At 35.1% G+C, this 17,508-nt stretch overlaps 1 long non-coding RNA gene across 4 annotated transcripts; it reads left to right on the forward strand.

Moving 5' to 3' along the window:
* Window positions 1-341: 341 nt before the first annotated feature.
* Window positions 342-7,561, forward strand: LOC132043524 (uncharacterized). Of its 4 annotated transcripts, XR_009411830.1 has the most exons (6): window positions 982-1,832; window positions 2,972-3,344; window positions 4,256-4,430; window positions 5,680-5,878; window positions 6,426-6,565; window positions 6,690-7,561. It is a non-coding gene; the product is annotated as an uncharacterized LOC132043524 (long non-coding RNA). The 4 variants fall into 4 exon arrangements; XR_009411831.1 differs by lacking the exons at window positions 982-1,832; window positions 2,972-3,344 and adding an exon at window positions 342-500; XR_009411829.1 differs by having other exon boundaries at window positions 990-3,348.
* Window positions 7,562-17,508: the final 9,947 nt, after the last annotated feature.

Consider the following 17,508-nt stretch of genomic DNA (forward strand, 5'->3'; position numbering starts at 1 on the left):
ATAAATATATTCGGCCCGTGCATGTTTTATATATATATATATATATATATATATAAATGAGAGTTGGGTGGACGAACAATGCACAAATATATTGTACCAGAAGTATTATAGATTGTACGGTATTGTTGGGCCTCTCTTTTTATTCATCACACTTGGACCATCTCATTGCTCAACACGTGTATTGTACTGCATTCAAATTTCCTCTTTTCGACGACACGTTTTTACCCTTTTTATTTGAGTGGGCCAGTTGGCTTCCACTTAGCTTTTATTTCCATTTTCATCGTGCTTCTTCATTGCATGATTCTGAGACTTCCTCTATTGTTTGCTCTCAAGATGCTATGTTGAGGCTGAGCTCTCTATTCAGTACACTTGTGTGTTCATTTTCTTTTCCTCCTTCATCTGATGTTTTTGAAACTTATTTATTGCAGTAGATCATATTGTCGTGATCTTTCTTATTGAGTTTTCTCTGTTTGCCCGTTCCACCACCCTCTTTCCAAAAGGTTAGTGATGTTTTGTCTCTTCGGTTAATCATTTGGGTGTGTCTGTATTTATGTTTCTTGGTTTGTTTTATTTTATTTCTATAGGAGGTACTTCGTTGGGTATATGATAAAGAAAATATGCATCTTCTTTGGATTTTGAATAGGAACTCGAGTCCCGTTCTGGGTACCAGCAAGGCAGAGAAGCATTTTGGATCAATAAGTTGACAATTTCATGATTCAAACTTCTTTCTTCGTCCGCTACTGCTATTGCCTTTTTTATTTTCTTTTACCCTCTTCCATATGTCTCTGTTTGCTTATCCATGAAAAGCCTTTGCATAATTGCATTTCGCTTCTTTTTTCACAATAAGTTTTGCTTAAAACTTAGCGGCTAACAACAATTCAGAAACTTATGGATGAATGATCTATATAATGGAAATCGCTCTATTCCTTTTTTGCTATTGCTCTAAGCCCATTCTTTTAGAAGTACACTCTTTATTGATAATGAAATTATTCATCTCTAATCAACTGGAGGATTTGACTGGTTAAATGGTTTCCAATTATGCGTATTTAACAAGAAAATAAAAACAACACAAGAGCTTAGTTCTCAAATGGTTTCCAATACGAACATGTGCCTTTTAATTTATAAGAGAATAACTAAAGTGAACTCGATGTCCTGATTCTTTTTTCTGATTTCCGGCAATAGAATATAGTTCTTGGTGATGGAAGAAATTTGGATATGAATGAAAAGTGTGCCTATGAAAAACAAGTATGGATGAACACAAAAACTGATAGTTCATAATCTTTTGAATAAGTGGTAAGACTTTCTTACAGTATTTAGTAAGTGCAATTCATATGAGCAAATTAGTATTGTGTAACTGCTATCCTTTTGGTTCTACATTTGTAATATAGTTACTAAGCTTGGAGTTCTTAGTGAGCCCCATTATAGCCTCGGTGTACATATTTCTAACAAAAGAGCTTGCAGAACTAATTAAGAAAAAAGAGAGATACTTCATTTTAATATTTATTTGTATTTGCGATTTGCTATAGAGTAGAATCAATCCTTGCTGCTTCAGTTACGAGCTTGATATAGCACAGGATCATGTTTTTAATTGTTGTTGACTGACATTTATAATTTTAAGCTGTAACAGTTAATTTCGCTACGTTTTTCTTGAGGTGATTGATTAAAAATATACTAAGAAAAGCCAACGAAAGATATGGTCTTTTTTATTAGGACAACAACCGATAAAGGCCATTTATGCCAACTGCTTGATTTCTGGATTGAAAATTTGAAGCTCTTTAACAAGGCCAAAAAAGTTATTTAAAATTGCTAAGTCAAGATTACTCCTGTCTCAGGTCATACCGACTCTCTTTGTTTTTCCATCTCTATGTTCTTATTTGTTTTTCCATCTCTATATTCTTATTTGTATCTTCAAATCTATGTTTTCTTTAAAATGAATGAAAGGAAAATGACCGATAGTTGTCTACATTTCATCATGTTTCACCTAACACAATCACTTTTTTTAAAACTATGTCCCCCTTTTTTGATTCAATATCCTGATTACCCTTGGAAAACTAATGAAAGCACCATTTTTTACTTGAAGTATAGTGCTTAAAAAGGAAAATACACAAATTAGGATGTAGTGATCCTTCTCTTTGTCAAATTTTAGTTGTGAAGCTCATTTATCTTATAGTAGTACTTTTTGTTGGTGATGGAAATGAAAATATGTATCTTATTTCTACTATGAGATGGATAGCGGCAAAAGAAAAACAAGGAGAATCATATATAGCTGGAGAACCCTCTAACACCTACATTAGCATAGAGATCTTGAAACTTTAACTTCTTTTTTGGAATATTCTTCATTTTCAGCTTGCCTGCTTCTTGATGTTTCATTGTCACAAGTAAAACTGAGGGATAAAGGTTGTTTTATTTAATTTTCTCAAGATAATCCTACCACAGCACAGTAATTCAAGAAAGTCAGAGGGCTGATATTCATTTAGTGAATTCAAGCAGGAAACATGATCCATAGAATGTTACTACTGCTTCTCTAAGTTGGAATGCTTATGAAAATCAAATATTTTGCACTTTTTTTTTTTGGAATTTTGAAGTTGGAGTTCTGTTTGGCTGTAGTTTTTGCAAAGAATATTTGGTTGTTTGAATATATTGAAAGTGAAAAAAGTGAAAACTGAGTTTTAGGTGTTTTCCAAATACAACTTCAAGTTGTATATGGAATTTTCATGGCCAAACCTTGATTTCCAAATAAAGTGAAGAAAATTTCCGGAAAATAAGTGAAAAATTCTCATGGCCAAACGGGTATTAAGTACCTATAAAACTTAAGTTGAATTTAGTGGTCATACAGTTTGAGCATTTTCCTTCTTTGATATACTTGTGTGAATAGAATTGCGTCTTGCTTACAGAGTTTGAAGCAAACATTTTCTCCTTTGCTATAATCTCTTCTGTCTAAATGTTTTTTCGTTCCTGTACTAATGTGAAGAGAAGAAGCATCCAAGAGCACTACAAAAATAGGAACGTGGAAAAGTCAAAGCTGCATTACTGCTCACAATTGCTAGATGAGAGGCTACTAATATGTTAACATACATGTAATGAATTTTACAGTGGTTCTAGGTTGCCGCTGATTTGGAAGAGTCCTTAATTAACAGAAATTGGTAGCTTTGCCTTCGATCGTCTGAGCATGGGACTCTACCTGGTAGTGCAATAACTGAAGCTGAGTAGTGGAAGGGCCATGAAAACTGAAGCCTACCTCCACTAGCTACAAAAGCCAGGATACCCTTTGTGTGAGCCTTACATTGGTAGAGTTCAATACGTATTCGCCATTTGACTGTGCCAAAATTCAAAGCACTTTAGAAGTGGGTAATCTCTCACCTTAAAGTCGCGGGAAGCTATAATTTTCCTCCTTTGCCTAATGAAGGCACAATTTTTCTTTTGTTGCTCCCAATTGCGCTGCTATTGTGTCTTTGTGCTCAAATCTTGATTCCTTTTTTTTTTTGTGGGGGGGGGGGGTTTAGTTTGTCTTTTCAATTCTAGAGAGATTTCTTTACGGGTTCAGCTTATTTTGTAAAGATTTGTCTTCCATGTATTGAACTATTTTGCAGTTTGTGTTGTGAGTACTCTAAGCATATGCATTTTTGTATTCTTTACTCTTTCATATATATATATATATCAGAGTCGCTTCATGTACAACTTTTTTTAGGTGATATTATTATTCTACCTTCACTTGGTCCCTGTATACTGTAATTAAAAGTTATACATTCAAGCAACACTATCATGTAAACTAAAATTGTTGGGCCCGTGCAGCGCACGGGCAGCCCCTTCTAGTACTTTATAGAAATGACACTTGTGGTGTACGAACACCGCAATAAATCATTGTTCGAAAGGAAATGTAAATTGTACGAGACTTAGGAGGCCGAACACAGCAAAAACAAGTTGTACTCTGCTCATCCATGGTTGGACCTTTAAACCCCAAGTCCAAAATATCAGCTCTTCTCTTTATCATTCTGACAAGTGTACTTTTTGGTTGACACGTGTTTAGTACTTCTATTTGAGTGGGACAACTGCTTCCCACTTCTATTTCCTTTTCTATTTTCTATTCCTTTTTTCACATTTGTGATATTGATTTTCAGTTTCCACTCTCATGTGGACTGTTTCTATGGCCTGTCTGCCAAATGGTGTCTTAATTTTTTGGTATTTTAATTTTAGTTATCTAATCAAAATTTATGACTTATTAGCCATTCTTCTTTGTTTGTCATTTTTGTTGCAGATAGTGGTTCAAATGCTAATTCAGATTCACATGTAGATTTATATCCAGATGATTTTAGATTTGTAAGGAAGTCAAAATATGTTGATGAAGAAAGGGAAGAGAATTCGAAAAAGCTGAAGGAGAATAGCAGCTCAATATTAAAGAAGTTGATGAGTTCATATTGTCAACAACTGAGGTTTGCTTAATTTTGCTTCAAGTTCTTGGTCAGAGGTTTGGTTTGTCATCGGAAAAATTGTGAATGCTAACTATGCTTTTGTATTTTTAGGAGAACAATAAAATGAACCTTGAGTAGGGAAATAATATGATTGATAAAACATATCCCATTTTCTCGATCAAAGATGGTTTCATTTGAATTTTTATAGGTGCTTAGATAATTAGCATGTCTTATTGGATAGGAGTACTCTCTAACCAAGTTTTATTACGTGGTTCAAATAGTATATGTAAGAGGCTTGATTTGATCCTCCTCTTTCATTCTAGATGGGAGTTTGAGTGATTTTTGGAAGAAAATCCCATTTCTTCTCCTCTTCATTTGTGTGTAAAGCTTATAACGTTGATGATAGAATGCAACTGTTGGCATTCTAGAGTAGGAAGTCACAGTACTTCTAGATGCTCTATTACATTCACATATTTGATAGCTATATGAAATTGAGTTGACACATTACTTCATCTGTGTTTATCTTCAAGGTTGCAAAATGTGAATTATTTGTTTCATGACTTAACAAAATTCCACTCCATAATGGGAAGCTGATAGTGAGTGGAAGAGGGTTTTTGGTCAGTGTTGATTTGTGTTCTTAGTAGTAGATTGTGTACTTAACTTGCAATTCTTAGTTATGGGATCTTTTTATGGTTGTTGACAACTTTCATCAAATTATTAGACACATCACCAGATGCATTTTATAAATATTCTTTTCGCAGGATTCCTGTAAAATCATTAAACCTTTTCTTTAATTGTTGATGAGTTTGACTGATTGATAATTTCTCATAGGCAAAATATGAGGTGCATATGAATGTATCAGTTATGATAGGTACCTTACCCTTGAAAGGTTCTCAAAAGTGACAAGAGTGCGCAGTTCTTTCGTTATGGAGTGTATATATGTCATTGTACTGAAGTCGGAAGTCCATAGTTCTCTGTTTGTCTCTATGTCTGAAATTCAACTAATATCTTCTCAACGGAGGAACTATTACATCTGTTGATAAATGATAACGATGGTATCTTCGAATGAATTGAATCTGTCATCAAGCATTACTATATTATGAAGGTTAAAGATTTTTGTAAATGTGGGAAATTGAAGACTATGATGTGCGACTATTTGAATGTATGTAAAGGCAAGTTTCGAAAGAATCTGATGATCTTTTCTGAAACCTACTATACTTCACTTGACAAAATTATACTGGAATTGATATGCTGTCATTTCATTCGGTAGGATGATGAATAAGTTGACAACAATGAGAACTTGGAACTCTTGGAAAGATCTATAATCTGACATAGATGATGATGGAACAAATTAGGTACCATTTCCATCTCATAAATTGGCTATGACGTGTGAGCTGTCCTTTGCAGAATCCAAACTCAATTCCCCGTGTCGCAAGATATCTATAAAAGAATAGTTGCCTCTGAATTAGGTAAGTTTGTTGCTAATACATAGTTAAAAATTATTTGTGATTGCTTGAAAGTAATAACCTATATTTATTTTTGCTGGCACTTTGGACAAGGCAGGCCTAACCTTAAACTCAACTCTGCCTATGCTTGTAAAAAGCTATACTATTAACTGCAAATTTTTGCCTGCTGTATATATATAGCTAGGAACTAATAATTTAAGTAGAATAAAAAGCTACTACTACTACTTTAGGATGAAGTTGCTTTAAATCTATAAGTTGAATCAATAAGCACAATGATTAGTTACAAATCAGATATTTTTTAAACTAATTCATAGGCACTTAATCTCCTCTAGACAAAATGTTAGTGATTTTTAGTTGGAATGATTTCATTGAGGACTTAAACGTGACTTACAATACCTCAAATGCTTGCACAACCTTTAATACTCAATATCACAAATAAAAATACAGTACTTCAAAGGTTTGAAGAGCCTCTATATGTCAACATGGTATCTCCTTCAAAAGATCGAAAGGTAGTAAAATTTCTTATCTTTATTGGACCGGACACTTGCAGTTAGCCCGGGGAAATCAGATGGAAAGATGGGAAACATGTCTTATTGATCCGACAATTATCAATTGGTGTGATTTTGGTAATCCATAGCTTGGTGATTTGCCACAGAAGAAGGAAGAATGATTTGAAGCTCAAGAAGAGAGGTAAGGCTGGATATAAGTCACTACTTTGTCCCGACCCATTTGAGATTTAAATAGAAGTGAAGAACTGTCTTATTGGTATGGTTTTCGCAGCTTAAACACAATCCACTCAATTTCATTTTGGCAGGAAAATGGGGATACAACGACAATTTGAAGATGGATTACAACAGTGGTAGTTGAAGAATTTGAGATGCCAACGATCTATCTAACCATAACCAAAGCTACCAATAACTTTACAGTTACCAGAAAGATTGGAGACAGGGGCTTTGGTCCTGTTTACAAGACAACAACACTTCACCGAAAGCATAGATCAGATGAAGTCTAGATGACTTGTCAGAAGCTTCCTGGTCCACCGGCGTTAAACCTTCATCTTTAGTTTCAGTATACAAGTTGTATGATAAACACTGCCAGATAAAGCTTAACCTTGTAAAACCAGAGGAGACTTGGAAGGTAACATTGGGAAGAAGTGTGGGAATAGAGGAAAGAGCCTTTTGGTGCATGAACCTGTAGGTATGGTGAACTTCTGCAACAGCTTAACAGGTTCTACCGTTCTTATAATATAAGGATAATTAGCTGACTGATAGAAGGGACTATTTTAGTTTTAGTGTTTATACTTACATGGTGCCATTCAATATTATCAATTATGATGTATATCCAATTTGTCTCCATCAAAACTTCTTAGCCGAGGATATCAGGGAGTTCAAGTCAGATGTTGAAACCCCAATACTCTAATTCCAATGCAACTTCAATTGCTTCCAGGGAGAATTTAGGTACACGGGAGTTCTCAGTTGATGAAATTTGCCAAGCAAATGAAAATTTCTCTGCAGTACACAAGATTGGTGACGAGGGGTTTGGTACAGTGTACAATGGAAAGCTTATGGATAGATTTACTTGCATTAAGTTAGAATGTTGAAAATATATTTTCTTTAACTCTTTGTTTAATTATCACTCCAATGATGGTACTTAAAAAACCTTTCATATATGTTGCTATTTACAGTGCAATAAAGGTGTCAACCGGTTCGGGCTAACCGGTTTTAACAGGTAACCGGACCGGTTAAACCGGAACCGGAACCGGTAGAACCGGTTCCGGTTAACCGTATAATTGTTTACTGGTCCGGTTCCAATATTTTAGGAACCGGAACCGGTTAAACCGGTAAAACCGGAACCGGACCGGTTAAACCGGTGAAAATAAAAAAAAAAAAAAAAAAAAAAGGAAAGAAGCTCGCTGGGCCGTTAGTGTCCGTTAATGGACCGTTTGGCAACGGTCCATTTGTAAAAAATGGCCGTTGCCAAACGGCCATTTTGTTAATTTTTGGCCCCCAAATTTTTTTTTTTTTTTACACTTTAACCCATCCCCCACCCCTATATAAACCCTTCTTCATTTTCATTTTAATTCACACCAATTCACTCTTCTTCATCTTTCTCTCAAATCTCAATCTCTCAATTATAATTATTTTGCAATAACTAGCCACAAAGTCTTATTATAGTTTCAACTTTCAATTATTAATTTTGCAATTATAATATTGTTGGTGGAGTTGGTGATTTTGCAACAATCCGAAGTATTTTGGTGGATTTGCAATTTAGCCGCCTTGACTTTGTTGGAAATTAATCCGGCAATTTGGTACCTTCGTTCCAACTCTATCTTTATTTTTCGCAATTTAATTCTAGCAATTTAATTTACGCAATTTAATTTGTTGTAATTTATTTGATTGTGATTTAAATTAATTCTATTTAATAATGTCAAAGAGATTAAGACGTGGTGCGGTAGTAGTAGTCGTATTGTTAGGGGTGCGCTTAACGAGGAAACATTTGTGGAAGAAACACCTAATTTAGGTATTGATGTTGGTGGAAATAATCCATTTTTAGGTCGTGAGGCAATGCAACAACATTTTACCGACACTTTTAATGAAGACTTAAATGATGATGATGAAACACAACCCCCCGAAAATCCCATAGAGATACATGTCCCGCACAATCACATACACAAGACAAACCGCCTAGAACTCGTAAGCCATAGCTAAAATTTGGAAATTTATGACTAAGAATAGGGAAAACCAATCGTACTACATGTAACATATGTGGACAAGTATTTAGTTTTAAGCAAGGGCGGTAAGGATGGTGGAACGGGTACACTAAATGCTCGTACTTGAGAACCAAACATATGGATGCTTGGGGAGAGCAAACGGGTTCAAATGTGGGGGGGATTCAAATGACGATAAACCCACGAACCGGTAGAAATTTTAAGTATGACAAGAAAAAAAGAACGCGTAGAAATAGCTAAAATGGTAGCTTATGATTGTTTACCATTTTCCTTTCCCTCGGGTTTGGGGTTTGTTACTTACATTCAACGTTGTTATAATCCGTTATTTCGAGGGTATTCCTAGAAGTACTTGTAGAGCCGATGTTATAGATTTGTTTAAAAAATATAGATTTTATTTGCGCCACGTATTTAATTCTTTAAATTGTAATGTTTGTCTTACCGCTGATTTGGGTCTTAGTATTAACCATTTAGATTTTTTTGCTATTACATGTCATTGGGTTGATGACAACTGGGTTATGCAAAAAAGAATTATAGCTTTTTTATATGACGAAGGAAAAGGTCGTCACGATGGAAATTTTTTAGCCTATTCAATGTCTACTATTATGAGATTTTTAACATTTATAGAAAAACACTTTGTATTGCTTTAGATAATGCTTCTAATAATACAAAGGCAGTTGGTCTTTTAAAAAGAGAAATAAACCCTCCTCTAAAAAATATTTTTCATGTAAGATGTAGTTGTCACATTTTAAATTTAATTGTTAAAGATGGTCTTGTGCATTTTGATGATTCTCTTCTCAAAAAGTTAGAAATGTCCGTTGCGTTTTTTTTGTAATGCTAATAGGGGAAGAATTAGAGATTTTAAGAATGCTTGTGTGGAAAATAACCTTAGACCTAGGAAAATTCAAGTAGAAATTGAGACTAGGTGGAACTACACTTACATTATGCTACAACAAGCATATGAGTATAGGATTCCCATACAACAAGTTCACAACAAATATAATACTGATAGTCAGGATTGGTTAACTTTTATGCATGGGAAGATGTTAAAGAATGTATTGAACTCTTAGAAAATTTTTATAATGCAACTCTTGCTTTTTCTAGACAATTCTATCCCACGAGAATCGGAATTTTAGCCTACTTAGCGGAAATAGCTAGAGTTTTACAAGAGTATAAACATAAACCCGGTTATCAAGCGGCTATTTTTGAAATGATAATCAAATTTGAGAAGTATTTTTTTCCCATCCCAACTTTATTTATATTGGGTTCCCTTTTAAATCCTTGTTTAAAATCTGTTTTATACTAAAAATTTGGTTAGTCAAATTTATACATTTTTAGAAATTGAAAAGGGAGTTCAACCATCTTTATTTGAAGCCGAACTCGCTATTGATGAAGAGTTTAGAAAAGTTTTTACTCATTATTCTAGTTTGGAAGAACGTGCAACACCCGTTGCTCCACGCCCTACTACTTCTCAAAGTAGCAAAAAGGGCTTGTCGGGTTTAAAAGTTTTACATTCACAGCCAACTTCTTCTTCTACCGCAAACTTTGATGAATATAACTTTTATTTGATGCACCCAAATGTAGATATCAACCAACCTTGGATGAGGTGGACGTCTTAGCATGGTGGAAGAAGTACAAGGCAAGCTATCCCGGTACTTTCAAGAATGGCTCGAGATATCCTTACGGTTCAAGTATCAACCGTATTTCGGAGAGCGCATTTAGCCAAGGAAGACAGCAAATTGGAGACCATAGATATTCATTATCCGGCTTTAGCTTGCAAGTACTAGTGTGCATTCGAGATTGGATTAGATCGGAGCGACGCAACCAAAACTCAGAAGCGGAGGAAGGCGAAGAGGAAGAAATTGAAGATTTGATAGCTAGTGGACTGGACCAAATGGAAGACTTTGAAGATATTTTCATGACCGAATATGATGTGGGGGAAATTAACGAAATGGTTCAAAATTGGTGATTTTATTATTCTACTATTTTTGTACAACTCATGTATTATTTGCAAGTTAAAAAAAATACAACTTGCAAATAAATGTTATCCAAGAATGAATAAAAATATGGCTCATTGAGCTTACTTCTATTTACTTGTGTTCATATTTTTACTTTTATTAAGTTACTTATAGTATATAAGTAAGTATATATAGTATATATATTAAGTTATACATATATTTAGTATATATATTAAGTATATATAGTATATATGTATATATAGTATATATATTAAGTTATACCTATATATAAGTATATATATATATAGTACATATATATATAGTTATACACATATTTAGTATATATATTAAGTATATATATATATATATAGTATATATGTATATATATTAAGTTATACATATATTTAGTATATATATTGAGTTATACATATATATAGTATATATATTAAGTTATACATATATATAAGTATATATAGTATATAAGTATATATACTATATATATTAAGTTATACATATATATAAGTATATGTAAGTTATACATATATATGTATACGAAAAACACTATTCTCGTAGACATTGACTTGACACGTTAGGTCGTTAGTCAAAATATTTAAACTTTAATTATAAAGTTGTATAACATATGTAAAAATACCTACAATATACAAATAAATACTATAATATATATATATAATACAAAAAAAAAAAAAAATATATATTTAAACACTCCAAACCGGACCGGTTCCGGTTTGAGTTTAAAACCGTGAACCGAACCGGAACCGGTTAAGCGGTTCCGGTTTTTTAACCGGAACCGGTTAAGCGGTTTCGGTTTTTTAACCGGAACCGGCCGGTTACTTAACCGGTTCCATAACCGGTTCCGGTTGGAACCGGTTGCCACCTTTACTTGAGTGCAATAACAATTAATGTTAATAAAAGTTGTTTACAATCATTTACTGAAAAACTTTAGATAAATAAATAAAATGAATTATGTTGGGCCCGTGCATCGGACTGGCATGCTCTGCTAGTAGAATAAATATATTATAGAAAATTGACTGATTTCTCCTAGTTGAAGTAAACTTTTAATACTAACAAATAACAATAATACAAGTAATAATATGGATCAAGACATATTTTTAAATGTTAAGAAATAAGCGAGCGATGCAGCGGAACCGATCAGGATGCACAATAATAATGCAAGAAAGCAATAAACGTAACGAACACAAGATTTACGTGGAAACCCAAGACGGGAAAAATCACAAAAATCAACTATAAGGTGAGGAGTACAAAACGATCTCAACAGGGTGTCTAAGCACAACGAGATCAAAGGAAACGAAAGATTACAATCTCTCAATTAAACCTCTCTCTAACCTAAGTGTGGAATATAGTCTTGTGTGTAGTCTTGATAGTTGTTCTCTTTTTCTTGATGTTCTGGCCGAAAATCTCCTCTAAATAGGGGTTGAAGACGTTCAAAATCCCAGTTGGAATGAGACAAGCCAGTCGAATCCCAGTTGGAATGGGACAATTATCGAATCCCAGTTGAAATGGGACAATTTCAATAAACCCTTTCGGGACATATTCTAACAATCTCTACCTTGGATCAAAATACATCAACTTCAACACTCGTCACCCCATAAAGCCCCGAAGGGAAATTTAAGCATGAAGAACACCAACTAAGTCTAAGCAATGCTTAAACTTAGTAATAGCAAGCGGCTTGGTTAACATATCTGCGAGATTCTCTGACACGTGAACTTTCTTTACCACAATCTCCCCCGCAGCAATAGTATCTCTGATAAAGTGGTATTTAACGCTAATATGCTTGGTCTTCGAGCGATGAGAATCGGCCTTGGTAAGATGAATAGCACTTTGGCTATTAGAAAATACAACGGTAGTATCCTGTTGAACACCAAAATCAATAAGAAGACCTCGCAACCATGTAGCTTCTTTAACACTTTCAGTTGCAGCGATATACTCAACTTCGGAAGTAGAAAGGGCTGCAATAGACTGTAATTGTGCTTTCCAAGATATAGCACCAGAGCACAGTGAAAAAATGTAAGCAAAAATGTGCCTCCTACTATCGAGATCACCACCATAATCAGAATCAACGAACCCAACAACATCATAAGATGATTGATGCCTAGGCTCTATCAAATACCAAACCAATATCAACAGACCCTTTCCATAACAAAGAATCCACTTCACAGCATTCCAATGATCCTTTCCAGGATTATGCATGTATCGGCTCACCATGCTTACCTCAAAAGCTAAATCAGGTCTAGTGCAAACCATAGCATACATAAGGCTACCAACAGCACTAGCATACGGGATAGTAGACATCCTCTCAATGTCTTCCTCAGACTTAGGACAAGAGTCAGCAAACAGTTTGAAATGAGCAGCAAACGGAGTAGAAACAGGTTTACAATCAAACATATTAAACCTATCGAGGACTTTCTCAAAATACTTCCTCTGAGAAAGCTTTCCAGCTTTTCGATCCCTATGAATCTCCATACCTAGAGTCTTCTTAGCGGCACCAAGGTCCTTCATCTCAAACTTATAATTAAGTTGAGATTTTAACTTGTTGATCAAAGACTTATCTTTATAAGCAATCACCATATCATCAACATATAATAACAAGTAAATGAAGGAACCACCAGAAAACTATCGAAAATACACACAATTATCATACTTACTACGTGTGTAGTCTTGCCCAATCATAAAGGAATCAAACCTTTTGTACCACTGTCTTGGAGCTTGTTTAAGGCCATAAAGAGATCTTTTCAACAGACAAACAAATTGCTCCTTGCCAGGAACAACAAAACCCTCGGGTTGCTTCATATAAATTTCTCCTTCTAACTCTCCATGAAGAAACGCAGTTTTAACATCAAGTTGCTCCAACTCCAAGTTAAAAAGAGCAACAATAGCAAGTAACACTCTAATGGAGGTATGACGAATAACAGGAGAGAAAATTTCATTAAAGTCAATACCTTCCTTTTGGTGGCAACCGCGAACCACTAAGCAAGCTTTCCATCTTGTTTCTTCAACCCCGGGAATACCATCTTTTAGTTTGTAGATCCATTTTGCAGTCAATGCACGACGGCCTTTGGGCAGCTCACATAACTCCCATGTATTATTTTTGTACAAGCTTTCCTTGCATAGCCACTAACCAATTTGAGGAATTAGGACAAGAAATTACCTTAGAGTAAGTAGAAGGATTAACTCCTTCGGGAATTTCTTGTGCAACTGCAAGAGCATAAGCAATAAGCCCATCATCATCAGTGTCAGCATATCGAGCGAGCTTCTTTATAACTCGTCTCGGTCTATCACGAGCAATAACATGATAATCCTTCATCTGTGGCTCGACGGGACGTGTGGTACTAGCACTTGGCTCATCAACAGGAGCCTCCTCGCTGGCCTGAGGAACTGTAGAAGAAATATGGCCAACTTCGTGAGCTTCATGGCTCACTTATACCTCCACCTTCTCACTGGCATCTTTCATATCATCATTCCAGTAGAGGAAACAACAGACTCTTTCCCAGAAGATAACATAACAACCTCATTAAAAGTTACATCCCGACTCTAAATAATTTTCTTGGAGCTAGGACACCACAAACGATATCCTTTAGACTCAGAAGCATAACCAAGAAACATGCACTTAATAACCCTGGAGGCTAGCTTCCCATCATTAACATAAGCAAAAACAGTGCATCTAAAAACTCTAAGAATAGAGTAGTCAACGGGATTACCAGACCAAACTTCTTCAGGAATTTTAAAGTCAATAGATGAATGTGGATACAAATTGACAAGGTAACAAGCCTTAGAAACGGCTTCGGCCTAGAAATCATGATGGTGCCATAAACCAGCATTTGAGAGCATACAACGGGCTCTCTCAAGTAATATTCTATTTATACGTTCTGCAACTCCGTTCTGCTGGGCTTATGAATGAGAGCCTTATGTCTAGCAATATCATAAATAGCGCATAACTCATTAAACTCATTACTACAGAACTCCAAACTATTATCATTCCTGAGCTTCTTAATTTTTCGGCCAGTCTGGTTCTCAACAAGGGCTTTGAATTTCTTGAAATAGGAACGCTTCACTTTACTGTCTTAGGAAATAAACCCATACCTTACGAGAAAAATCCTCAATGAAAGTCAACATGTAGCGTTTTCCTCCAAGGGAAGGAACTTCGGAGGGACCCCGTAAATCCAAATGAATATAATCAAGAATGCCCTGTGTACAGTGTTTTGCTATGGAGAAACTAACTCTCTTCTGTTTCCCAAAAACGCAATGATCACAAAAGTCAAGTTTACCCATACCGGTTTTACCAAAAAGACCTCTTTTGCTCAGAATGGTCATACCTTTCTCACTCATATGGCCCAGACGCATATGCCATAAATGGGTGAGATCATCGTCAGATAATGAAGTAGAAACCGGTACAGAGCCCGTCACAATTGAACCCTGCAGGTAATAGAGAGTCCCACGTCTTGTTCCTTTCATCAAGGCCAGAGCACCGTTTGAAATCTTGAGAACTCCACCTTCAGCTGAATATTTACATCTAAGAGATTCAAGAGTACCCAGAGAAATAAGGTTTCGTTTCAAGTCAGGAACATGATGAACGTTGGTCAAGGTCCTGATAACACCATCATGGGTCCTAATTTTTACAGTACCAATCCCAACAACGTTGCATGGGGCATCATTCCCCATTAGGACAACACCACAAGCTTTCTCATATGTTGAAAACCGATCCTCCCATGAGGACACACGTGATATGTACATCCGTAATCAAAAACCCATTCAAGAATTTATCTTATCAACAAGAGACGCCCATCAAAACATCACCTTCGTAATCACTTTCAACAACTCCTCGCTTCGCCGGTTGTCATAAAGATTTTGTTATTTTCTTCTCTCTCTAGTTTATTCTTCAATTTATGACAATCACCAACTACGTGGTTAGTCTTCTTGCAGTATTTGCAGAATTTATCATTGTTGAATTTATCTCCTCTAGACTTGGACCTAAAATTCTTTCTATTACTCCCTCTATCATGAGATCTTCCTCTAACAGACAAACATTGTCCTTTGCCTTCAGAACGCACTTCAAAATCAAATTTTTCTTTGGACAACAAATTTGATTTGACATCCTCATAACTCAGTGTTTCATTACCACCATATAGCATGATTTCTTTAAAGTGCTTATACGTAGAGGGTAAGGAGACCACCAACAATATTGCTTCATCCTCATCTTCGACCTTAATGTCTAAATTTTCTAGGTCAAGAATAACAGAGTTAAACTCATCAAGATGATTTTGAATGGGGGTACCTTCAGCCATAGAGAATGTGTATAACCGTTTCTTCAGACGAATTTTATTTGCGAGACTTTTCGTCATGTATAGTGACTCTAACTTCAACTAAAGGCCTGCAACAGTAGAATTATGGATAACTCGCGAAGAATCGTCTTAGATAGACATAGTTGGATATTTGAAAGTGCCTTTTCATCCAATTCCTCCAATTGATCATCTGTCATAGACTCTGGTTTCCTGGATTTCCTAAGAAGAGCCTTCTTTAATCCGTTCTGGGTGAGAACGGTTTGCATCTGAACTTTCCAGATACCGAAGCCTATCTTGCTGTCAGACTTCTTGATATCGAACTTGGTTACGGTAGACATCTTGGATCTTGAACGCTCTGATGCCACTTGTTAAGAAATAAGCGAGCGATGCAGCGGAACCGATTAGGATGCATCATCACAAGAACAATAATGCAAGAAAGTAATAAACGTAATGAACACAAGATTTACGTGGAAACTCAAGACGGGAAAAACCACGGGGCGCGAAGCACAGAGAAATCAAATATAAGGTGAAGAGTACAAAACGATCTCAACAGGGTACAACAAGATCAAAGAAAACGAAAGGTTACAATCTCTCAATGAAACCTCTCTCTAACCTAAGTGTGGAATATAGTCTTGTGTGTAGTATTGATAGTTGTTCTCTTTTTCTTGATGTTCTGGCCGAAAATCTCCTTTAAATAGGGGTTAAAGACGTTCAAAATCTCAGTTGGAATGGGACAAGCCAGTCGAATCCTAGTTGGAATGGGATAATTTCTATAAACCCTTTTGGGACATATTCTAACACTAAATTTGAAGCTTTACAAAAAGAATATCCTGGGAACAAAAAGAGGTTTTGAAACTCTTAAGGAGAAAAAAATTTATCTATGAAATTTAAAATTATATACAATAAATTGCTTAAATTTTTAATTACTGAAAAAAAATGAACATATTATAATCTATACTAATTGAAGGATATTTTTACATTTTAAAAATATATGCAATGACTCGCTCATTTTTTACTGTTAATTTAATATCAAGGGGATATAGTTTCCCTTTCAAAAGGCGTTAGGGGTTTTGTTTCCAAAACTCAAAAGGTTGGGAAGGTTAACCGGAAACAATGATTGATAATACATTTCTCCAATTATTTATCATTCTTCATTTCTAATTTCTAGTTCCTATAATTTTGCAGATTTTGTAAATAGGATAATAATATGGATGTCCATAACTTCTAAGAGTTATTTCACCATTATGTGTAGTTATAACACATCTCCACTACTCCCTCATTCATCTCCCACAACTCCATATTCTTCCCCACCTTCTCAAGGGGTTAATGCCATATTTAAGATAATGTTGTAACCCCCTCTCTATGTGGTAGTATAAATAGGGGTATGATATGTAATGTACTACACACTTGAAAGAAAAGAATAAAATCATCTTTACATTGTTTTATTCTATATTGTTTTTCTTGTTCTAATATTTTATATTGTTATTTTGAGCTTGGTTTTGCAACATATTATCGGCACGAAGCTCTCTAATTCTATTTGCATCGTTAGTTCGAGTTTGGTTTTCTTTCAAGTGAAGTCCTATTTGTTTGTTAAGATTCGATAAATATTCAGTGGCAGATTTATTTGTTTTA

This window comes from Lycium ferocissimum, chromosome 2, assembly GCF_029784015.1.
Source record: "Lycium ferocissimum isolate CSIRO_LF1 chromosome 2, AGI_CSIRO_Lferr_CH_V1, whole genome shotgun sequence".
NCBI lineage: Eukaryota > Viridiplantae > Streptophyta > Magnoliopsida > Solanales > Solanaceae > Lycium > Lycium ferocissimum.